This window comes from Urocampus carinirostris, chromosome 11 (assembly GCF_059441175.1).
Source record: "Urocampus carinirostris isolate Australia breed hairy pipefish chromosome 11, RoL_Ucar_1.0, whole genome shotgun sequence".
NCBI lineage: Eukaryota > Metazoa > Chordata > Actinopteri > Syngnathiformes > Syngnathidae > Urocampus > Urocampus carinirostris.
Window position 1 is genome coordinate 23364371 of NC_142359.1, and position 25188 is coordinate 23389558.

At 40.0% G+C, this 25188-nt stretch overlaps 1 protein-coding gene across 6 annotated transcripts in view; it reads left to right on the top strand.

The window, feature by feature from the left end:
- Positions 1 to 25188, top strand: part of celf2 (cugbp, Elav-like family member 2) — a 225462-nt gene that overhangs the window by 20708 nt on the left and 179566 nt on the right. The window lies entirely within an intron of this gene.

Genomic DNA, 25188 nt, shown 5'->3' on the forward strand with positions numbered 1-25188 from the left:
TTTCTCAACCGCATCAAGCTTTCTTATTCCACTTTTATTTCATTAGAAACTGATCAGGCCCGCTAAGGGATTGAATCAGGCCCGCGATACAACACTCAGAGAAGCGCAAGAGAAAAACGAGCTGCAGGTTGAAATATGTCAAATTGATGATGCCAAAGCCAGGTGCCTCGAACAAAGACACTGTACTTGTATTTCTTTCTCTCGCTCTCTCTTTTCCACCCCTTTTCTCCCACTCTCTGTCTCTGTCTCTTTCACTCACTGTGTCTCTCTTTTTCTCTTCTTTTGTTGCTCTTTGTCTCTTTCTCTCTCTGTGTCTTTTTAGCTTATTTTGCTCAAACTTTCTTTTTTCCTTTTCTCTCTTTTCTCTTTCTCTCTTCCTACCCTTCACGTTTTCTTTTCTATTTTCTCTCCTTCTGTCTTTCTATTTCTCTTTGGATTTCTTTCTTCTCCTCCCCTTCTTTTCCCCCTCTCTCATGACTTTTTATCTTTTGTTTTTCAGGCTCTCTCCCTCTCTCCCTTTTTTCTTTCTTTGTCCTGCCCTCTCCTTTTCCCTCCCTCTTTTTCATATTTCTTTATCTCTCTTTTTATTTCTCTTTAATCTACTAGTCCGGCCCCCGACAGAATGTTTGTTCTATCGTGTGGCCCCCAAGTTAAAATGAGTTTGACACCCCTGGTCTAGAATGTTTACACACAAACTAGGAAGAGGAAGCGGATTTTTTGTGAAGATATTTTTTGTCATCCCCAAAAAAATGTTTGCATCTACCGTTTGAAGTAAGTCGAATGGTTGTAAGTAGGGGGGTGTCCTCACTTCTCTTTATCGTCATCGATTACAACGGGTGAACATTGTTTCTAGGGAGATTCAACGTGGTACTCTAGGGTAGACACTTCTCAAGACTTAAAGGAGAAACATAATAAAAAATTGTCATCGTAAATGGGCAAAAATATTTACAAAGTAGTGCTTGGAGACTGGCCTATATTGTACTTATAGTGCAATAAAAATAATGCATCGTAACAATAATGCGATGAAAAGTAGTGAAATAACATTCAACAGCAGCAAAAATGTTCTGCATGAGTCAAATCAAGTCACGTTTATTTGTTTAGCCCTTTTTATTTTTTTCAATGCCACTGGTGAAATGAAATGATCTGCATTTACTGTATATAGCGCTTTTCAAGTCAATGACTTCCCAAAGCGCTTTACAATCTGCTCCACATTTCCCAATAGCGGCCTTGCTGTCATGTAAGGCGCTAACCTGCTTATTGGGGGTATTAGGGGTTCAGTGTCTTACCCAAGGACACTTCGACATGTAACACGGACGAGCCGGGATTCGAACTGGGATCCCTTGATCCCAAGACGAGCGCTCTACCTCCTGAGCTACTGCCGCCCTTAAGACATACAGTTTCGCACTTTATTTTATTACAATTATCGTACAATGAAATTGTTCTTAAAAAATTTAAATTAATGTACAAATATGTACTTTCTTTGACACAGCCAATAAATGTGCAATGATAAATTGGTGAAGCAGTAAGACTTGATAAGCGAACTCAGTTACTGTATCACTTTTGTGCCCCCCAAGCTGCGCATGTTTTTTTAATTATAGAGGAAAATAGATGATCATCCGTCTCCACTCAATCACGTCAATTCCTTTTCCAGTTCTCGGTTAAACTTGTCGACGTTGCCTCCATCGTCGTTGTTTTCGTTCAGCGTACGCCCACAAAGGCATGCGGGAAACAATGTGTTGGTCACACTGAGGCTAATCACAGAAATGCTGACAGCATTGTGAATTCCTGGGCCACAATTGCCTCGATTTTCTCAAACCCTCCATGCCTCGAGCGCCACTCCAGACAAGCCATTATGCAAATTCACGCCTCCTAGTCGCCGCAAATGATTGACAGCAGCAAGTCGTCGATCGGGGGACACAACCGCTGCGGACGTTTCGCCATCTCTCTGGACGGCCATCAACAATGGAGCGCTTTATCTGCCAGCGGTCGCCTGTTTCTGCTTCCATCTGGCGGCTACCCCAGAAGCCCCGCCGGTCGCTAATCTTCAGTCGCAGGCTGAGAACGGTTTTGCGAGCGCGTGCGCGTGATCTTCGGGACTTGACGACCAATCGCCTCGACCGAGATAAAAAGATTAAGCGACTTCATCCCGCTGGGTAGATTGAGTGGACTTCCGGCCGAAACACCGGGAAGGTATTTTGGATTAAAGATTTCCAACCTGGCAAAAAGAAAACCCGGTTAGGACATTTTTGCACCTGCTATAAAATAGATACATGCCTTTTTGGATTGAATTAGCTTTATAGCTATTGATAACAACATAGTGAAACATTGCGATTGGATCAGACATGGCACTCCAAGGTAAACACGTAATAAAAACATTAAAGTGGAGGTCTCAAACACAATATACCTGGGGGCCGCTGGAGCTAGGATCTGAGTCAGTTTGGGCCGCATCGAGTTTTTAACTCATTCAATGCAAGACGCTTCTCGCAAATAGGAAGAGTGGGTGCCAGCCAATTTTTGCCATTTTGTCTTATTTGTCTCAAAATTTTCTTCTATAAAGGCATAGTGCATATCAGAAGAAAGCTTGAACTTTCATCTTTCATTATAAAAAAGTATGTTTCTAGCTTTTGGAATAGAATAGAATAGAATAGAATATACATTTATTGTCATTGTTACAAAATGGGTTAACATTGTGACAACGAAATTGGGCATGATACTCCAGTTCCACACATTCACAGTGAGTAAAAAAAACCAAGAAGATAAAGGAACAGAGAAGATAAGGTTATAAAACAAGGAGGATAAGGTTATAGGTATAATTTACACAAAATGTACACAAGAAATGTCGGCATGTAGGATGTTACATACAGTTTGGTATCGTAAGGGTTTGTGCAATATGCATTTGGTGCAAAAATAGTCATGATAGTGCAAAAAATAGTCAACATATGCATTTGGTGCAAAAATAGTCATCATAGTGCAAGGTGAGCTGTAAACATAGTGCAGTCAACATTGTGCAAGAAACATAGACATGAGTACCATTTACGTTCGTATGAGGTAGTGTTTTTGCATGAGTTTTTCAGTTTTTTTGTGCGGTGTCTGTTTAGGGTGGTAATGGCTCTGGGGAAAAAACTGTCTCTGAGTCTCTTTGTTTTTGTTTTGTGTGACCTGTAGCGCTTGCCGGAAGCGCTTTAACCATTGTTTAGTAAACAACAGTTGAACAAGTTTTCCCAAAAAACTGCTGTTTGTGAAAGGATGCGTTTCAAACAAAACTTACACTTCGGTGCTTTTTATTCCTGCACTTTTGATACCTCTAATATTCAAACAATGCTTTCCATAAACACAAAGGTAATTTACTTGCAAAATAACATTTCATTGCACGAACACTGAACATTTACAGGAACGTTGCATGAACTTTGCAATACATTTTCATTTACCAATATTTCAGGTGACATGATCACATGATTTTGCGTTCCTGCAAACGGTTACGAAACATCATCCCTCTTTCCCTTCGTCATGGTCTTTTTTAGCAAGAAAAAAGCCCTGTTGAAGTGTCAATTACCCATCCATTTCTTCGCTTTTCTCACCAAACTGCTTCACTGTGCCCACTTACCATACGAGCCACCTACACACTCTCAATCACTGGATACAGGAGGCAATACTAGGAAGTTGGGCTTTTTTTTCGAAGTGAAGACAAATAACTGATCAAATCTGTTTTTTTTCATACGGAAATCATCCCCATGGGCTTTATACTTACTGATGAGCTGTGCCAAAACCTTTATAATAGAAAAAAAAAACAAAAATATATGTGAAATTCTTGCAGAGGTTCAGGGTATAAATCCAGCTACTCTACCCTTCCCCGTGTGGCGTTTGCATGTTCTCCCTGTGCCTGCGTGGGTTCCTTCGGTTTTCTCATTCCACGTTCCAAAAACGTGCATGTCAGGTTAATTGGCCTGTCTAAATTGTCCCGAGGTGTGAATGAGCGAGTGAGTTGTCTGTCTGTGTTCCCTGCAAGTGGCTGGCAACCAGTTCAGGGTCTCCCCTTCCCACTGCCCCAAGATAGCTGGGATGGGCTCCACTCCCGCAACCCTATCGAGGATAAGCGGTGCAGAAAATGGATGGACGGGCAAAGGAATGATGTTGCCCCATGCATGTGCCATGTACCCGGTCCCTTTTTTTCCCAATCCCTAATTTTACTGTTGACTCAAAGCTTTTCTTATGTAGCTGCTACTTTTTCACTTGTACTTTTCTCAAACAGCTTTTACTTGTGACTTCCAATCCTGAGTGATCAGGTGCAACCCATGTGAACATTTTGCAACTTTGCAGTTAGCCGACAGCTGCCTGAAAAGCGATCCATCCCACGAGACAGTCAAACTGGGCCAAAACCAAATCGTTCCAAGCGGCCATTTTTTTCCCTCCTGGTCCTCCTCCTCCTCATCTTCGTGCCTAATTCAATTTTCTCGTGGCGGGTCCCACAAGGGAGGGCATTGGAATTCCGGTTTGTCACCGTGAAATGATTACACGGCATTGTGTTTCTGCCGGCGCCTCCTGGTGCATTTATTACAATGTGTCAGTGTGGATGTACATCACGGCGCCAAAATGCCTCGTCCACAATCGCGTGCTTTTTTTTTTTCCTGCTGCCAAACTTCTTATTACTTATGAAACACGTCACTTTTGGCAGACGTGTAATCTGATTACGTCTGCGAGATTAAAAATATATTGAATCCCTCCCCACCAACACTATCACCTCGTAATTCTTCTCTCACACTCCTCTGCCAATCGACTTCTTTGTCCTCGCCCCTTTTCCCGCCACAAAATTTCACTCCAACTCGGTTTTGAGGACTGAGAGGAGGAATTTGCACGTCTCCCAACAATAGATCACGTAACTTCTCCAATGATATATAAATAACTGGGCACATGATGGGTGTCGTAAATGAAGTGTAAAGTCACGAGACTTATATGCAATTTAGTGATGGGAATTCCAGCTCTTTTTAAAGAACCGGTTCTTCCTGCTCCTTAAAATGAGCCGGCTCTTTTGGCTTCCAAACTGCTCTTTAACTCGTAACGTGCCTTGACATATATACATTATATACATTATATATATATATATATATATATATATATATATATATATATATATATATATATATATATATATATATATATATATATATATATATATATATATATATATATATATATATATATGTATATATTTAGAGAGAGAGAGAGAGAGTTGTCATTTGTATCTTTATTTCACCATCACGTCATGTTCTTTTGTGCTTTGTTTCTGTGTTTTTGTTTTTGTTTGGACATTTCATTATTGTGTGAACCCATGTTTGTTTATTTTGTTATTGAATGGCATCCCTTGTATGGTTATGGTTTCCTCCACATGGGTCCATCACCCCCAGAACTTTATATGTTCTCTATCAAGTACTGTATATGTTAACAATACCCAACTGAGTTCAGGAGACCTTATGCTTTATTTATTTCACTCTTTATTTATCTTACTTTTAACAGAGCTGTTCGGGGTGAAACACATTAGGTAAGAGGAGTGGGGGCTTGAGAGTGACGTCACGCTTGTCCCTACACGCTTTTAGTTATTGATTTTTGTTAGAGTAGCATGAAATTGGGGAATGTAAGAAAAGGCTTGCTTCAAGTAGAATTTAACCCAAACCCCAAGGGAGATAAAAAAAGAAAAGTTTATTTTAGTATATCTTAGAAATGCACGTACTTGCATGTGCATCATGAATGAGTTGAATAAGGCTGCAATGATGGCACAAGCCAGGAGATGGCGGCGGAGATTAACCAATTTCCAGAATTCATACATCTCCTTTAATGTCCTAACGTTTGCATCTATGCAATAATGGATAACCTAACTTCTCTATTGCACAGTACGTCAACCTGCTTGGTGACGTAAATAAAGAGTGAAGTCCCACAACTTCTATATGAGTGGTCATGTGACTGGACACCCGACAGGCTTCGTCTTTTACCTGTCAGCTGTGCAAAAAGATGGCGCACGTGTGCAAGGTGGCTTCCCCCGCCTGTCAATCAGCCCGGTTATTATTTTTCATATTTCCATGTGCGAATGTGCCGTACCCAGCTGTCAGTCAAGCTGTCAAGCCTGATTTTCTTGGCGACGCTCCCCGGCTCTGCCGTCTCGTGACCAGCGCACCCGGGTAGCACTTTCGAAAGGCAGGGGTCTCGCGCCTGCACCGAGTGGGACGCCCCTAATGGCCGGAGAGGGGGGCGCTCAGCCAATTACTTTTCCGGGGAGACGGCAGCTGCCACCTTCTTCGTTCTCTTCGTCACCCTTCATCCTTCTTCTTAGTTGACAGTGAGGTGCTCAGGCCGGCCCCCGGCCCGTATCCCTTGAGGGGTCATTACATGGCGTGCGCGTACCAGTACACGGAGTTGTCGACTTATATCTATCACCGAGTCACTACATTCTTCAATTAGGCTGGTGGCCTTTGCTCTGGGGATTTGTGCGCACATCAACACGTAAGGTGTGTACCTGCATGCACACCAAGGGAGGCATGCACCCACAAATATGTACACACCAGATTATACAGACTGTGTGTTGTCTCTGTGGCTTCCCAAAGAGCCATGAAACCAAAAATTGGGATTTTTCTCCAGTGAGAGCCATACCGTATATGTTGGGACAAAATTCAACAAAGCCACCAAACCTTATATCCTGGAAACACCAGGGCTGTGGTGGGGAAGGCCCAGCAGCGACTCTGCTTCCTGAAGGTTCTCACACAGTGGAGTCTATTCTAGCATACGGCGTCATAGTGTGGTATGCTAGGAGCACAGAGGCAGACAGAAAAAAATACAGATAGTAATCAACACAGGCCTGAAGATCATTAATTGTTCTTTACCTAGTCTAAATGACATTGCTAGATTGTGATACCGCAGCAAGCCATCAACATTATTGACCCACTGCACTTGACGTCACTTTGCCTTCCCCAGCAGAATTACATCCATGGTGGACTGTAGAAGCACCCAAGCCGTCAGCACTTGAATTAAGATCTGAGTTGGTGATTTATTGCTTTGCGACGGGCAAGGTTGTAAGACGGATTTTGAATTGTATCCATTTTGATAAAGACGGAAGATGGCGATGTTTATCTGCAAATAGGCCTTAGGGACTCTGTTCTGTGCCCGGGTTCAACACTGGAAGCCTTGAAGTTTTTTAGGATTTGCAGCAAACATTTTTTACAAGGTACGTTTGATGTATTTTCGAGCAATTTAATGTTAAGTAGGTAGTAGTCAAGTCAAAGACACTCAAAATATGAAGTTAGCTAGTGCTAACTAGCTTTGTTAGGGTCTAACCGTTGCCATATCTTACCATGTAAATTGGCTGCTCTAATTGTGATTAGCCAGGGATTCAAAACAATAATGTATTGAAAACTGTCATCCCATCAATCATATTATGCTGAAATGATTTGCTAAATCATGAGCGGAGAAAATGAGGGATGAACGTTAGGAAGAGAAAACGTCATTACGCAAAAATAAATATTAGTAAATATATGCTCAAAAGTGATTTGTATACAAGATGCAAATGCCCCAAGCTTTACTGTTCCTTTTACATTTCCCCAAAATTTAGGTACAAATTTAGGTATTTGCCGGCAAAACGAAGCACAGTAACACGTACCAGCTGTGGAAAACTGGTATGCGCCCATACTTTTGTAAGCTTTTGGATAAGCACGTGTGTATGGGGATACTCCATTTACAATAAAGTGGTACAGGTGGTGTGGACTGAAGTCAGGCAGAGTGGACGATTTGTTTAGATGTATGAATATGTGAGGAGGAAGACTGTATTGCTCGCCATCTAGCATTGCTAATGCTATCCTCTTAAATATCGCTTTTTATGTTTCTGACCAAGCAAGCAACCTCTTCTGACAGCTTCACAATATTTATTTGACTAGTCATTGCCAATAGAGTTGATTAGTAGGTTTTCTTTTTTTGTCTACTGTTTCCTGCCTTCGTCAGGTGATTAGGTCACGTGTGTGCAGAGGGTCGACAAAGGACCCTTCCAAACCAAGGACACCACCTCTTTGACCTTTTGCTCTGTAATAAGCGCTACAGGTCCCTCAAACAAGGACAAACAGGCTCAGGGACAGCTCCATTCCCAGGGCCATCGCCACCCTGAACGAGCGCACACAACTGTGAAAACATCTTGAGATTTATTTATTTATTTTGCTGTTAAATGTGAATGCACAAAACTGTTAAAAATATAACCCTTGTGACTTGTAGGGAGTTTCTTGTTACTGCTAAGGGTTATTCTACTTCTTTTTATTGCACAGTCATGACAATGTACTTTCCTTTTACATTGCACTATTAATATAACTTTGGCCAGTCTCTAAGCACTACGATGTAGATATTATTGCATTTTTATCTTGACGGGTTTTTATTTTAATCCCTTTTCTCTCTTAAGTCTTTATTAAATGTTTACCATGGAGTGCCGTGCCTAATCTCTTTGCAGAAATTGTAATACAACGTTAATATTAAAGACAATAAAGACGATTCAATTCTAAAGCTAATTCTTCAGTGCATTTTATTTCACTGTAAGATGTTTAATGATTTTATAAATTATATGAAATAATAATGATAATGTCAGAGATTGTGTCCAATATCAACAATCGTTGTAGAAGTTTATTCGTGCAAAGATGTGCGTGTTGGTACCTTTCAAAGGCACAGTTTGAGATGAAAGTTATATTATTATTATTAAAGGTTTGAAAACTCTCTCGGTGTACCGTCTTTCTTCATAAATATGTGTAACCATGTATAATATGTATTTGCAACCGTACATTTTTGTAATGTATTTATTTTAGAGATTTATTCTGTTATGTGTTCTACGCATGAATCAAAAAAAAGGGGCGGAGCACACGCGGGCTGATGGGAATTGGGGTAAAGCTGAGTTACCGGTAGAATTGTCTGTTGTCGCAGCGGAAAATAGTGGATATATATTTTTTCCACCCTTAATTTTTGAAATATACTATTTGTTTCCTTGGATTACTTTCAACGGGACCCGGACTTTACAAGTCCGCATCATACGTTAATTACGGGCATATTTTTCCATTTCGGATGCCAACCGTGATTCTAAAATTGCGTACTATCTATGCAGTTACAATCGTGGAGCTTACAGCCTGGTCTGGCTTAAGTTTGTGATTGAGTCACAAGTTTTAATGCGGGCGCACGCGGCTTATACATGGGTGCGGTTTGTGTAAGAACAAAAGCCGCAGATCACCCTAGAAATGGTGGGTGCGGCTTATAATCAGGTGCGCTCTATTGTCCGGAATTTACGGTACTTACGCTGCTTGTGGTAGAAACACGGTATTGCGCTCCTGGCCTAAATGTGTTGAAATAGTTAATATGATCTCCGAGCTAGATTTTCTCGTGTAACTAACCAGTCCTTGCTTGTGAGCTATATGTTCCTGACCCCTGCTCCGTATAGTGCTGTATTGCACGGTTTTTCATCATTTAATTTTTTTAAATGATCTTTATTTCTATTGAAAGAAATGGAGGGCTCCCGCAGGAGGGCTCCCGAAGAGCTCGCCTTCTCCATCTTTGTCCTCTTTCTCCTCCCTGGCTCGCTATCTCCTCCGCCGCGCTCTCTAGCTTATCATCAGCCTCAACGCCGGCAGTTTGCGTTTATGTCACGCGTTCACAGGAAAAGCGCAGATCGGCACATGCGTTCATGAGACCACACACAAAGACGCAGGAATTGTGCAAAAACTCCAATGTGCATGCTTACGTGAGTGCACGAGTAGACGCAAATACTTAAACATGCTCCTTGATTCGTGCAAATCTAATTTATTTTTCTGCTTATTTTAATATAATATTTGGGTTTTCTACTTATAAAGACTCGTAGCCCTCACTGATCCTCTTTAACACTGCAATAGATGCAGAAAAAATGCCTTATCTCATTGTTTTAAGTCTTCTTTTTTATTATTTTGACACTTTTTAACTTGTTCTTCTAGTGTGGTAACATGGTTAAGTAGTACAATATGTACACTTGTTACTCCTTTTCTGAGTAATTGTACATGGTTTCTATGGTCAAGGTTTAAAAACCTGACATACAATGTATAAGATTAATATAAGTAATAGTTACATCTCTTGGTATTTTATTTCTCAAACTGTATTTATAAAAAAAAAATGAATTTTCTTTTCCCGGAAAAAAAACCTGCTTAGGCTCAGAGAGAACATGCAAACTCCACACAGGGAGCCCAGGAACTGGAATTGAACCCTGAGCCTCCTAACTGTAAGGCAGACGTGCTCACAAGTCACCCACTGTGCTGCAGTGAACCAAAAAACTATGATAAATTATAAAATAAGAAAGATATACAAGGGACGTTATCCATCCATTATCTGCACCGCTTATCCTCAGTAGGGTCGCGGGGGTGCTGGAGCCCATCCCAGCAGTGGACAGGGGACACCCTAAACTGGTTGCCAGCCATTCGCAGGGCACACAGGGAAGGACAATTCGCTCGCTCATTCACACCTAGGGACATATTTGACCGGCCAATTAACCTGACATGCATGTTTTGGGAATGTGGGGAAAAAAAACAGAAACCCAAGCAAGCACGGGGAGAAAATGCAAACTCCGCACATGAAGGTTGGTAGCTGGATTTGATCCCATGACCTCAGAACTGCGCCGCACACGCGCTTACCACCGCGCCGCCGTGCTGCCCACAAAGGGATGTTATTTATTATTATTTATTATTTAGCACCTCATAGTGGTAGAAAAAAACATTTAACTCATTAAAAAAAACTATTGATTTGAATAATAAGTAAAACTACATGAACCATCATGTAAGCATGCATTTTTTTTACTTTTATACCCGTAGATCAAGTAATTGTATTTCTTTTTCATACCATAAATCTCACTTAGTGGGGGCTGACATCATCGTCTGCCATTTTGCTGCTCAGGGTACCCCAGAAGCCCAAAAACTTGTGAAAGCCTGGGCAAAAAATTGAAAAATAAAATTGGGATTTTTGTCACTGAGTCCCCGTAGTTTGTACTCTTGCTTTTTTTTGGCTGCAGAACACAATACCGCAAAATTTAGTGGTCAAATATTACAGTGTCCCTTTAATGCTTCTCTCATTTTAAAATCAGCTCTTAAATCTTTGCATTTACTTCAATTCATATAAATGCATCTTCCCATATTGAATTTAGCCTTACCATTAAAAACACATGTTCTTTTATAGCATTGTGAAATGAGCTTGCATTGCAGGACTGCCTCACTTTGAGTCTCTGTAGTTTGTTTTCTTCCTCATACCCCGTAGCACTCTGTTGCACTACACAATACAGCGACATCTAATGATTGAATATTACACAGTGGCCCTTTGAGTTGTTCAAAGCTTTCAATTACTTTTTGGAGTGTACAGTATTGTCACGACCAAAGGGTGCACCATAAGCTGAAGAGATCTTTTCTTCCTCATGCCATGAGGCTCTTTAACTCCACCCGGCAGAGTAAAGGCCCACATTAAACCACACCACCTACATTGGATATTACCGAATCTTACTGCATTATGTGTTCTGTGTAGCACTATTTAGTTACTCTATATAACATGCTAAAGTGGGCATTTGCACGTCACACTGGGTATCTGTATATTGTATTCTTTTGGCTTTATTATTGTATTGTTCTCAGCTCAGGGATGCTGCTGGAAATGTGAATTTCCCTTAGGGGATGAATAAAGTATCTATCTATCTATCTATCTATCTATCTATCTATCTATCTCTATCTAAAGGGCGCAATCTCCGTAACTGGTTCCGTATCCAAACTACAGAAGGCGCGCCCGCATGATCGGGCGCGGGTGCCTTCTGCTTGCATGAGATGTTTCCCCTCGTGCATACAAGGTGCTAAATGTACATGTGACTGATCTCACAAAAACATTGGATTTAACCCACAAGTCTTAGGTATGACTCAGTCAAGGCTCGAACCTGTGACTTCCCAGCAGTGTTCCCTCTAAGCTGCGCGCGTGCGCAATTGTGCACTGCTCGCACATTCTCAGCGCACAAGAAAATCTAGCCAGCGCACAAAAATGAGGGCTCAAAAAAAAGTAAATAGAGAACAAAAAGAAAAAAGTAACAGCTCGGAAAAAATAAACACAATGAGATGTTTTTTAAAAGAATTAAAAATAAAAATTAGAAAAAAAACACGGAAAAAAGAAAAAAAAGTTTGTGTTGCCTTCAAATAATTTCCAATTATATCAAGTGAATCTTGTTGCCAACATTGTTCTTCGACTAACAAATGTGATTAAGTACAGTTCTGTATCTTACAACCGACTAAATAAGCCCCCCAAAATGTTAATAATATGCGACAAAATATATCAGGAAATAAAAAGAAATGGATATCTTGTGAAAGAATTGTATTTGTAGGCCGTACAACCTTTGCAATAGTACATGAGTCAATTCATTCAAAAGAGAAAAATAATTTTGCATTGCTGGAAACTCAGCAAAATGTAATGTGAAGTCAAGTTTTGGACATGTTTGATACCACTTGGGATTGCTGTTGCTCACTGTTGTTTCAAGCGTTGCTCACCAACTTTGTGTGAACGCTCAGACCTGTGGAAAATTAGAGGGAACATTGCTTCCCAGTCTTGGGGAGGGTGTCAACCCTAACGCCACCGAACTGATCGGCCACTACAGAGCGCACTGCACGATAGGGCGCGCTGAAGAATTAGAAGAATATCTGAGACTTTTGTGTGCACCACATGGTTGTGAAAATACTGTATAAAAAGATAAACACACACACAAATGTTATAGTTATTAGTATGATCGTAATTCTTATTATTAGGTGCGTCTTTGTCTACATTTTCAACAACCTATTACAGCTTTAATAGATGAGTCTCTAAAAAGTACTGTCAGCTCTGAATCTTATTTTGTGGCTCCCTTTGACTAATAATTGGTCCACTTTTTTGACTGTTATCAGTCAATTGTTTTAGTCTATCAGTATTATTTTCAGCATATGCAAACTGATTGGCGGACTGCAAATTGCCTTAGGTTGAAGTTGGGGCATCTATGGTCCTTTACTATATCACAGTTCATGTCAAGTCAAGTCAAGTTTATTTGTATAGCCCTTAATGACAAGGAGTCTCAAAGGGCTGCACAGACCATCCCCTGATCTAAAACCTACATGAGGGCAGAGAAAAACTCAAAAACCTCAGCATGAGGAAAATGAAGACACCTTAAGAAAGGGACCGCACATGAGGTAATCCCCCTTCCAGGAAGAAGAAGCTGCAATAAATGTTGCATTAGCTAACAATAACATTGAAAATAAAGTATAAAATAATTAAAGTATACTGTAAAATGAAAAGTAAAACACAAGGATGACCAGATTGTTTCAGTTTCAGTTTTAATGGTACCACATTCTTACAATGAGATTCTCATGGATCCATTTGAACCTAACTGATGTGTTGGGAGTCATTAGGTGACCAAACTCCCCAATTCCAACCCCTCATGCCGAGCGCCAAGCAGAGAGGCAATGGGTACCAATGTTAGGTATGACCCAGCTGAGGCTTGAACCATAACCTCCCAGTCTAGGGGCGGGCGCCCTACCCGCAAGGCCAACGAGCTGGTCGTTGCAATGGATGTAGCGTTGATAAACAAACGGATAGAGAAATGCCCTCCCCTCCCCCACAGGATAAAAAAACACAAAATAAAACATGGAAAACTCAACAAGAAACATTTAAAAAAAAAAAAAAATTCTGATGGTTCATCTGTTCTTGTATATCTTTTAAATTAATATTTCATATTTGTTGTTTTGGGTCGGTATTTGCTAACCCACATGAAACAGATGGTTTCCATGGTTACCAGTAGCAGGAAAAGCCTCCGGGTCCGACACAGATACGGCACCTTTATCATCTGGTCACCGTTATTGTCGTCATACAGCGTCCTACCGCTCGGCGGCCCAGTGAGTGTGTATGCTCAGACGCCAAATATACTGGGCTATATAATGGGATTTCACAGATCATGACAATCCCGACAAGAAAAACTGCAACTTGAGTGTATGTGTGCCAGCTTGGAATGACTAAAGGGTGCAACACAACATTTCCCTCGTTGACTTATCAAAACATGCATTATGGATCACATCCGTGCACGCGCAGGCCACATCACAAATGATGCGCTTTAAACATCAACGGCATGAAATATTCACATGTCAGAGCGCGGCGAACACAGAGCGAGACTTTGCGTACGACAACAACTGCAGTTAGTTTGCGAGTGCATGTGTGCGTAGTCACATTTTTGGGGTGATGCAGCTCCTCTATGATGATACTGCTTTGTGCCTTGTTCACATGAACCAAAAGCAAGATTTTTTGGGAGTGTGAGGATATCAGGTCAGGATTAGACCAACCCAAGCAGAAGAAATGAAAGAAACACTTAGCTTCACATCGGTGCTTGAATAAATCATCGACTTAAAGATGAGACGTAGGCCGGAAGACTTTCACAAAAAAGATTTCGACTCATGACTGCAACACTAAACTCTATGCAAAATCGTTTGTATTGGCTGAGTATGTAAGAACACATACAAAAACGTGTCTTGGAGATGTGACATGTGGTCAGTGAAAAGATAAAGAAAAATATATGTATACAAGCTAGATGCAAATAATGTATATGTCATTCTTTACAGTAGATTCCTCAATGCATACATCGATCCAGTATCATAATCAGACAACATGTTGAAGCATACATTATATTTCACTTGTGTAAAGAGCTCCATGTGTTAATGTAGAAAAAACAACTACTCAAAAGAGGTAAAATGGAGAGTATTAAGAACGATGTCTCCAGCTATTATTTAGCACCTAGTGAAAAACCACCATTCATTAAAATAAACAATATTCATATAAATAATAAGCTACATGAAGAATCATTTTTTAAATACTCGTATGTCGGGAAATTTGTATTTATTTTATATGGCATGAGGCATCACTTGGTGCTCTTTACACAATTAAATGAAAAAGAAAATGTATGCTTTAACTCGTTGTCTGATTACGATACTGGATCAATCCATGCATTGAGGAATCATAAATAATGGCATATACATTATTTGCATGGGCAACCGTTAAGGAGTTAATAAAGTTTGTCTAACCTATCTGACTTTGTTGTTGACGTTCCTACTGTAGCGTCTTATAGTCTGGTGCGCCTTATGTATGGAAAATATTGGACAAAGGACTATTTTTGGGGGTGCCCTATAGTGCAGAATATGCAGTACTTGTCCTGCTCATGTTTCCAAATTTGCAAAGATCTTGTGATCTTGGGCATATGGAAGCCCAAGAGTACCATATTTCACTTAATAAAATGAACATCCAAGTTATCAAAACAGCCCTAAAACGAATGTTCAGTTGATAAAAACAGCGTTTTGAAATAACAAGTATTCAGTAATAAGTATTATCATGATTACATTTTACATACATTTAAATACCAGCACAACCTACTTTATGTAATAATGTAATTATATCTAATTGTCATTGAAAAGAAAACAATGCTTTTGTTTGGTATGTTTTATTAATTTTAATCATCCTTTTCAAATTACTTTATTTTGAAAAATATGCTATATACAATTATAATGATGACATTTAAATTTTTTAAAGGCTTCTTATTTTAAGAGGCCTTTCTTATCAATTGAATGCTCATTATAGGCCTGAATGTTCTTGTTGTAAATTGAATTATGGCACTCTTGGGCTTCCATATCAGCGCACCCAATTAATTTCTGCCATTCTAAAGTGATATTACGACTCAAAAACTACAATGCATGCATGTTCGTATATCCTTATCAATGCCTTCACAAGAAATAAACTAAAATATATTTAAAAATTTGTTATCTTACTCTTCAAAATATTTTTTATCCTGACAAAAAAAAAATGGGATTCCATCAGATCCATTGTAAGGCTTCCCATGCGTGTGTGAAGCGTTTACACTTTTTCACTTAGGTGATGGAACGTCATCGCAACGGCGGCGGATGAAAAGCTGACGACAGGATCCCGTATGACTCGGTCTCTCAAGGGGTTTTATCTCACCCTCATCCTGGTTCTGTTTAAAAAGATGAGATTGCTGTGAGGGATCCAATTTGCCGCTTTGGAATGGCGAGCTTGTCCGTATTTTCTCATTCTCCACATGATAGGATTCCACAATTCTTACAATGGCGGCGCTTGCTCACTGTTGATTTGATTTGACTCGAGTTTTTAATGCAACTTCTACAAATGGCACGGAATATGATGCCGCTGTGTGGTTTGTGCTGAAGGAAGTCACATACTAATATATATTCTTTAATTTCATGAAAATATTGAATTTATATTCCGGATTTTGTTTTTTATTTGTCTGTATTTCTTTTACCCATGGACGTGAAATCCAATTTGGCCCTAGGGGCCAGCTCCAGACTTTGTGTTCTGAGGTGCGCTGGAACAGTAAAGGAAATTTCTAGCTTTGGTTTTCAGTATTGTGCTTCATCATTCAGCCTACATTAGTAATCTAACCTACATATTATAATCATGGATGACATGCATCTTTTCTAGACACAACACATTCATTCATAAACAATGGGAGAAAATGTTGAATAAATATGTTGACTGGTGTATCCAACTGCCCTCTAGTGTCCAGAAAGAGCATTTAGTTTACATCATTTACATCACACCTTTTGATCAAAAAGACCTAAAAACTCACTTCTTTTTTTGACGTACCCGTAAAAAATATGACGGGCCGCATTGAATCATCTGAATCCGGCATGCAGGCCATAGATTTTGGCACACTGATTTAACCAATACATTTGACAAGTGAAAACAATTAAATACAATAATAATTATAAAAAAAAATGATTGGTAACTTAAAGGGAAGCAATGTAATATTTGACCACTAGATATCGCTATATTGTGTAATGTAAGTAAAACAACAAGTGCTAAAAAGCTCAAGGAAGAAGACAATCTACAGAGACTCAAAGGGATCAAACCACAATTTTTTAACATAATTTTCTTTCGCCAAGCCGTTCACAATGGTTTGGGTTTTAGCAGACAAGATGGCGGACAATCAAGCAAAATCTGTGCTCACTACTTAATATATGAGAGACAGGATTTTTTTTGTATTGTATTATCTGGATTCGTTTTCAAATTTATGGCCAGCTAGCCGCAATCAGTCAGGCACCATCAGGAACCTAAAGTTTATATTTTAGGAAAAGTGGACTAAATTGACTTCCAAGAAAATGAATAATAATTATAATTTTCTATCATTCTGTCAACTGAAAAACAAGAATAAATTGTAACAGACCAAAAACGGACACAGGACCCAATAGCTCTCGTTTTCTCAGTTTTTATTAATAAAGAGGAAGAGCAGGGCTTGCTTCCACGATCCGATAACTGACGGACAAGTGGAGCGGGCGATGCGGGAGTGGTGCTTCCGTGGCTAGCGAGGAGAATCGGAGACAGGCGGGAATTACAAGTCGTTGGCCGGGACTGGAGAGCAAAGGCGGTGTCTAGTTCGGAAACGAGGTCGGTCACAGGAGGCAGGCAGGTAACGGGGCGAAGTCTGGTCCGGAAACAGGTTGGCAACAAAGATCAGGCAGAGAAAAGCAGGGTAGGAACAGAGTCGTACAAAAAGGCTTACTGAGCTGGTGGCAACAGTTTGCATAACGATCTTACGGCTTCCTATCTTACGGTTTAAAAATAGAGCATCAGCCAATCAGCTGTCCAGGCTGTTGGCGCCAATTGAGCAGTCGCAGGTGCTCTCAATCGCTAATCATGACATAAATTAGGATAAGTTATGGAATCGGATTGAAATACAATTAGGTCCAAACATCTATTAAAGGTTAACTCATTCACTATCTCTGATGTACACTTTAATCCTCCACTTAAATTGTCTGGCCAAAAAGGAACTGTGCATAGACTCAATGAGTTTCGATTTGAAAATTTTTGAAATGTTTGTGACTAAGTCAATTGACACCATGGCCGACTAAAAACGTAAAAAATATGTACTAAGTTTTGTGTTTTTAACATCATCGGATGTGAATCCATCATGTTCCATTTAATAATGTAGGATTAAGGATTTAGTGGCACCATCTCACATGTTCATATTTGTTCCTCATTAAAAATCTGGTATACATCAGATACTGCCACAAAAGCCTTTATTCAACCTGTGCACGTGGAACATGGAGAACTGATTTCTAAAACCGTCAATGGCGCTGAATTCAGAACTAATTTTTGACCTTTTTAGTCGCCATCGGGAGTGAATGAGTAAACACTGTCTTCACGGAGAGGTATCATACAGTGGGAAAAATACACGATTCCTGGTGTATGATACAGAAACGTATCAAGATCTCAGGGTCCGTAGAAAACCTTCTCACAGGCCACATCTGGCCCTCTGGCTTTGACTTTGACATATGTGGCTTAAATAGTTCAAGTAAATCCTGTGGTCCATCGGGGCCGGTTGGCTGGCTTAATTGGTATTGATGAACCAATGCGCCGCGGGCTAATTTACGAGCGCGTTTAGCGCTAATGTTTCCTTTCCTACGCCGCAGCTAACTTCAATCACTTTATTTGACGAAGCAGCTGAGATAAATGGAGGCCGACGGGCGCCTTTTTCTACCTCATTTGCTTCCCCTTTTCAAAAATGCGCGGTGCGCACAGTGCTCGGTTTGGTCGCGGCACCGTTATAATGACGGCGTCCCCGAGCGGTTAGCGCGCGTGGCCAAATGTAGCATGGCGACGATGGCGGCACGGTGCCGTGGAGGCGTTTTGTCACGCTGATGGATGGCGCGGCGCTCTTTAACGTGACGCCTTGTGATCATATCCATTTGGCGCTGATCCGCATCACTTTATTGCCTCGCCGCTTGCGTTCCATCAAAAGCCTCGCCGTAAATCCTAGACTTAATACGGCGGCCACTTCACTTCCTGCCATCCGGATTAAAATGCAATATCGCACTTTTCGGCGGGATTAGCGGCTGACATTTTGATGTTCTGGCCCAGCCCCCGTGATATTGATCCATGATTATTTTGTTAACCATGCATGATGATTTTACTTGGGTAAAAGTTAGAAAGGATGCAGCATGAACAATCATTGTGAGGAATCAATTAGTCATCGGATGAGAATATATATATATATATATATATATATATATATATATATATATATATATATATATATATATATATATATATTGTCACAAGCCGGAAACGGAGACAGGACCCAGTAGCGTTCGTTTACTCAGTTTTATTGATAAGAGAGAGAGCAGTGCTTGCTTCCACGATCTGATGATCGACGGACCCGGGTAGCAGGTGGCAGGAACGCGGAAGTGGCACTTCCGTGTGGAGCGAGGATAATCGTTGGCAGCAGGAATACTGGTCAATAGCCGGGACGGGAGAGCAAGGGCGGTAACGGGTCCAGAAAAGAGGTCGGCAACAGGTAGCAGGCAGGAAACAGGGCAAAACTGGTCGATGGTCGGGACGGAAGAGCAGGGCAGAAACGGGTCCAGAAACAGTTAGGCAACAGGTATCAGGCAGGAGAAAACAGGGCAGGAAAATGTCGGAATGTACAGAGCTTGCCTAGCTGGGAGCATAGGTTCGCCAACAGTCTGACAGCTTCCTCTTGGAAGCCGGGGGTTTAAAAATAGTCTTCGAATCAATCAGCGATCAGGGCTTTGGCACCAATTGGGCCCTGAATCAGCAATCATGACATATATGTATAGGCCTACATACTGTAGCTATATAGCCATATATAGCATCTTTCATTTGAAAAAAATATGTTTTTAACTTTTACCATTGTTTAGTTGAACTTTGCTAGGTTTCCTGAAAATACTTGTTTTCAAGACAATTTCTGAGATAAACATGTATTTGTGAAACCTCCTTTGTCTGAACAATGCTTTCCATTAACACAAGGGCATTTTGCTTGCAAAAAAAAAACATTTTGTTGCAATAACACTCAACTTGCTATGCATGAACTATGCATAGCGTTGCATGAATTTTCGGTCACCATGGCAATCACGTTCCCTCGGGTGACCGCGTTCCTGCAGACGCGCATGAAATATCCCCCTCTGACCAGACCTTCGTCATCTTGTTTTTTTTTAATACAATAAGGTCTCTTGAGGATAACTGCGTATTACTATTTATCGATATATTTGCTTTTCTCACCAGACTGTTCCAGTAGGCCTACTCACTATGTGAGGCCCCCCACCTACACTATCTAATTCACCGTAAAAGGAAGTAACACTAGGAAATGGGGGCTTCCTCGATGCGTGCACAAAAATCTTATCAAAGTCACTGCTGCCATTTAATGATGATTCATAATACTGAAACCATCTCCAGAGATGTGATACTTAGTGATGAGCAGAGCTAAACCCCTTAAAATAGTTTTTGGAAACAAGACAAGAACAACGTATTTTTACGCTTTGGTACTAGGGGCCATTGCTTTCCAAAATGCAAGTATACGTTACGGCACGGAATTAGGTTAAATGCCTTCTGATGTGATGAATGCAATGGGACTGCTGCTGAGGACTGAAAAAAGCCAGGGTTTTACTTTTGGTTGTTTTCTTATTTTACTAAAAAACAATTTTGAAGAATTAAAAGAAGAACAATGAAAATATCCCAATTCCAGCAATCTGCCAATAGACCCAAAACATTTTTTCAAATATTTTTGTTCGTTTGAAGAGATAATTCTTTAAATGAGCAGAACAATCCACAATATTTTAGATAAGACCTTCTTTCTCATTTAAAATGTACATGTACAAACCAAGAAGTTTAATTGTTTTAGTTTAGTCAACAATATTAATACCACAAGTGCAAATCATTCAAAATAATTCATATGTACACAAATATATTGTACTTTTCAAATTGTTTTATAGTGCATGACAAAATTTAATTCCTATAATAGCTTTTCTATAGTCACTGATCATAAACAGCTGTTAGACGGCGGCCCATCATGGCATTGTCCACCATTGCATGTAAAGGTATCAATGAGATACTGATACTTAGTATTGGATGTAACCCATCTTTGAGCATGATTTTATCACTTTTTGTTGAATTTGACCATCGTAAAACTTTGAAAACGCCACCATAAGAATGTTGTCGCTAATACTCGTAGGATTAACGTCCATGCTTGGTTGCAAGCGATCTGTGTTGCCGGCTCTGCCCCAGGAAACCTGTGATCACGTTTTGGTTCGTAAAACATGTTAGCACGTGTATCAAATAGAAGCACTGTGACACATATGCGCTCATTTGCACAGCAACCTAGCACGCGTTTGTCGCACACACTCTCGCATCCAAAAAAATGGAAATGAAGACAAGGCACCAAATCCGCCGAGGGTGTGAAAGTGGAACGCGTTAAAGCTTTCGAAAAACGCTTGTTGATTGGTTGGGGGATCGTGGGCTGAGAGCACTGGTGTGAACGTGTCAAACATGGGGTGTTGAATTGGTGTTAAAAGTAGTGTGGCTCACAGATGGGATGCACGAACACATACTTACACCTTCTTTGGACGTGAAGCAATTTACACAAGGAATACGCCTATATATATATATATATATATATATATATATATATATATATATATATATATATATATATATATATATATATATATATATATATATATACATACCGATAGCTGTTCTTACCTGTACTGATGCTTAGAGGTATCGGTACATATATCAATCCCCGGTTGATCCCAGTACGTGCTGTCTTCTAGTGACCATTTCACAATACAAAAATGGAGACTCAACATTAGCTAAACGAAATACTAAAGGAACATGCTCCGTTGTGATTTAGTTTATCAGGTATTTCATCAAAATTATAATTATTGCATTCACAGACTGAAACAAATGGGATGTACTAGTGGTGTTGGTATGTTGTAACAAGACTTTGGTATTGTTCTGTTATAAGTTTATTATTTAGTGGGCACTCAAAATAAGGAGAGAAGACATCAATGAAATATGAAGTAGAACAGGAGAGTAATGTACCCAAACCTCCAATGTGCACTACTATACTCTCCCACATTTATATTCTTTCTCACCCATGATTAAAAGTTCAATTACTATTGTTTTTTTTACACCTAGTGTAATCATCACTTCACCTCACAGTGTTGCATCACTTTTGGGTACTTTTGGTATTCTTGCAATGCACACTAATGAGTGAGCAGATGTTGTACAGTTCAACATCAAACTGTTTTTTCCCCTAGTATAGTGGTATGTGTGAGAAAGTATAGTAGTAGGTTTGAGAGGGTATAGTTAGTAGTATGTGTGTGACAGCATAGTAGTGTTTTTATGCTATTGATGCAAGAGAGAGTATAGCAATTTCTCTATAAGGATATAGTAAGTCAAGTCATCTTTATTTGTATAGCCCTTAATCACAAAGAGTCTCAAAGGGCCGCACAGACCACATATTATTGCAAACCACAGACTATTATGACACCATCCCCTGATCTAAAACCTACATGAGGGCAAATAATACACAGATATTTTCAACATAAAATATAGGTTATTCATACGCTATAGTATAGGTAGCGTGAGTCCGACAGTATAACGGTAAGAGGGAGAAAGTATAGTAGTGTGTGTATATGAGAGAATAGTAGTATCTGTGAGAGTATAGTATTGTACATGAAAGTATAATAGTATATGTGGGACACTATAGGTGTGTGTGTGTGTGTGTGTGTGTGTGTGTGTGTGTGTGTGTGTGTGTGTGTGTGTGTGTGTGTGTGTGTGTGTGTGTGTCTGTGTGTCTGTGTGTCTGTGTGAGTACAGTCATGTTTGTGGATGGTCATGACTGTGTCTTTATGGGAATAAAGTTGGGCTTGTGTGAGAGTATGATGTAGTATCTGATAGCAAGTATGATTTATCTGTCAAACGACTTCTCATACTAGATTGTATTTCTATGACGTTCCACATTCGTGTTAGTGTGTGCACACCAAACGTCGTGCGAATCGTAAAAAAAAAGTGAGTATCCCATTTCCACTTTCCATAATGCATTAGAATCTGTGAATAAAGAGAATGCTTCCAAACGTGAGCGAGTGCGCGTTTCAGCGGTGATAACAAGACGAGAGTTTGGGTGGCCACAGATGAAACGGACAAGTGCGCTTCTTTGAAATGCAAAGAGCTGCGTGATTGGCTGCCGAGTAGGAGAGGAGAACGCAAACACACACAGAAGCACTAGTGCACATGGCTTATTAATGAGCACATTGTTCATTTATTCTTTTATTTACCAGAGTGACATAAAACCTGCGCTCATTTGCCGCCGCTCCGGAGGTGCGTCTGAGCACGTGTGCGCCGAGGGACCAATTTATTTAGATGCTCCGAAGGAAAGACCAAGAGGCGGGATAAAAGCCTGCAGAATTACCACGAGAAAAACCTGCAGGATCGAAGTCGCTTCTACTTCCCAAGGACAAACTAGACCATTTTAGCATTCCCAAGTGCCTGTGTCGCTGCCGTGGCATCAATTATCCTGGACCGCCTCCTACAACTTCGCACCATCGCTCACGTAGCTTAGCAAATGTCTCAGTTGTTTCTTTTTGACAGGATTTGTATATTTTAAAACATTTGGACTGCAGCACAGGGATTTGAACCCGTGACCCTTAAAGCAAATGAAGAGTGATTGTTTAAAGAATAATGCAGTGAGGTTAAAAGGAGTGAGACGCTGTTTCTTCCAGAATTAAGCTAGTCTAAGTGAGCTAAACTAAGCATAAACTGAATTAAGGTTTGCTAATCAAAATAATTTTACATGCAATACGGTTGAAATAACAGTCCTGAAAATAACTCAGAAACAACTCGACTCGCAGACCAATGGCAGGGGGATCGAATGAAATATTGATATTATCGGTACTAAGCAAGCCCTTGGATCAGATTGATACTATTGTCCTGGGATGAAAACTTCACTCCTGCCTGAATGTCTTCAAAGCCCCGCTTCTATGTGTAGATAGCGAGCCCTTCTCTCTCTCTCACCCAGCTCCCTCAGCAACTCTCTAACTTTATGACTGAGTGTGTGACTGACAGGCACACTTTTAGCAATCTTCCCTACCTGGCCTGCTGCTGCATCCTATCTGTCAGGCAGAAGAGAAGGCCAAATCCAAGTACCCACCCCTACCAGAATTTAAAAATGACTGAGGCAAACAGGATGTGTAATGTTGTGTGAATATTTTCAACTTCAAAAAAGAACAATGTCAGGAGTATTTTTTTGTGGTAAATGGTGTTATTTTGGCAACATAATAAATTTACATACGTCATAAAAATTCATCCTGCAGGGAGCAACATGTTGCTGTTCCTGAACAAAATTCTGTAAATCGGTTGTCAATGTGGAAACACAGCTAATGAGTCCCGACTTTATTTTCAAAATATTGTGCAGTGGATGTGATGGTATTTTAGTTTTGTAGTTGACATTGTAACACAGTATTTGTGTTTTCTTCACAATGCGGCATTTTTGGTTTGACTCTCTTGGCTCCCATACATTTTTTATACTGTTAGTTTGCAATATACCGCGATTTGCTGGCAACTAGTTCAGGGTGTCCCCTGCCCACTGCCCGGAGATGGCTGGGATGGGCTCCAGCCCCCCCGCCACCCTAATGAGGATAAGCGGTACGGCTGATGAGATGAGATGAGATGAGATGAGTTTGCAATATAGCTATTTCATATAAAATGAAACATTTTGGTGCCTAAAATATTTCTGTTGTATTTACTATAATTGTAAACTAACTCAAGGTGGGTTCAATTATTCAAGCAACAAGTATCGGATTAGTATTTATAAATACTACTATGTGTTTATTTAGATTGAACGAATACCAAAATTCCTCTAACACAAACTAAATATAAATTTTGTTGTATTTTTTTTAAGCCCAATTTTTAAACATTGTAAAAATGCCATAGTGATGCTAAAACTTATCAATAAAAAGAGATTAAAAAGTGAGAAAGTTATTTTTAAAACAAAAATTGGTGATTATGTGTGCAAAATGCTGGCAACACACAATACTAACACTTATATTTATTTTCCCTCAACAATTGATTTGACCATTTTACTAGGTCAAATAAATATTGTCTAAAAGGCTTCGTTAGAAAAAAGCCTTTTAAAAAATATATATATTTAGTGTTTTACTGGCAGGGCACCAACCTGGGGGAAGTGGCTGGAAAGCCCCCACCTGCCTGGGATCAGTCTCCACAACTGCATCTCATTATTCCAGCAATATTTAGATACATACATCTCTACAGTTGCCAAAACTTTTTTTAGGATAGAATATG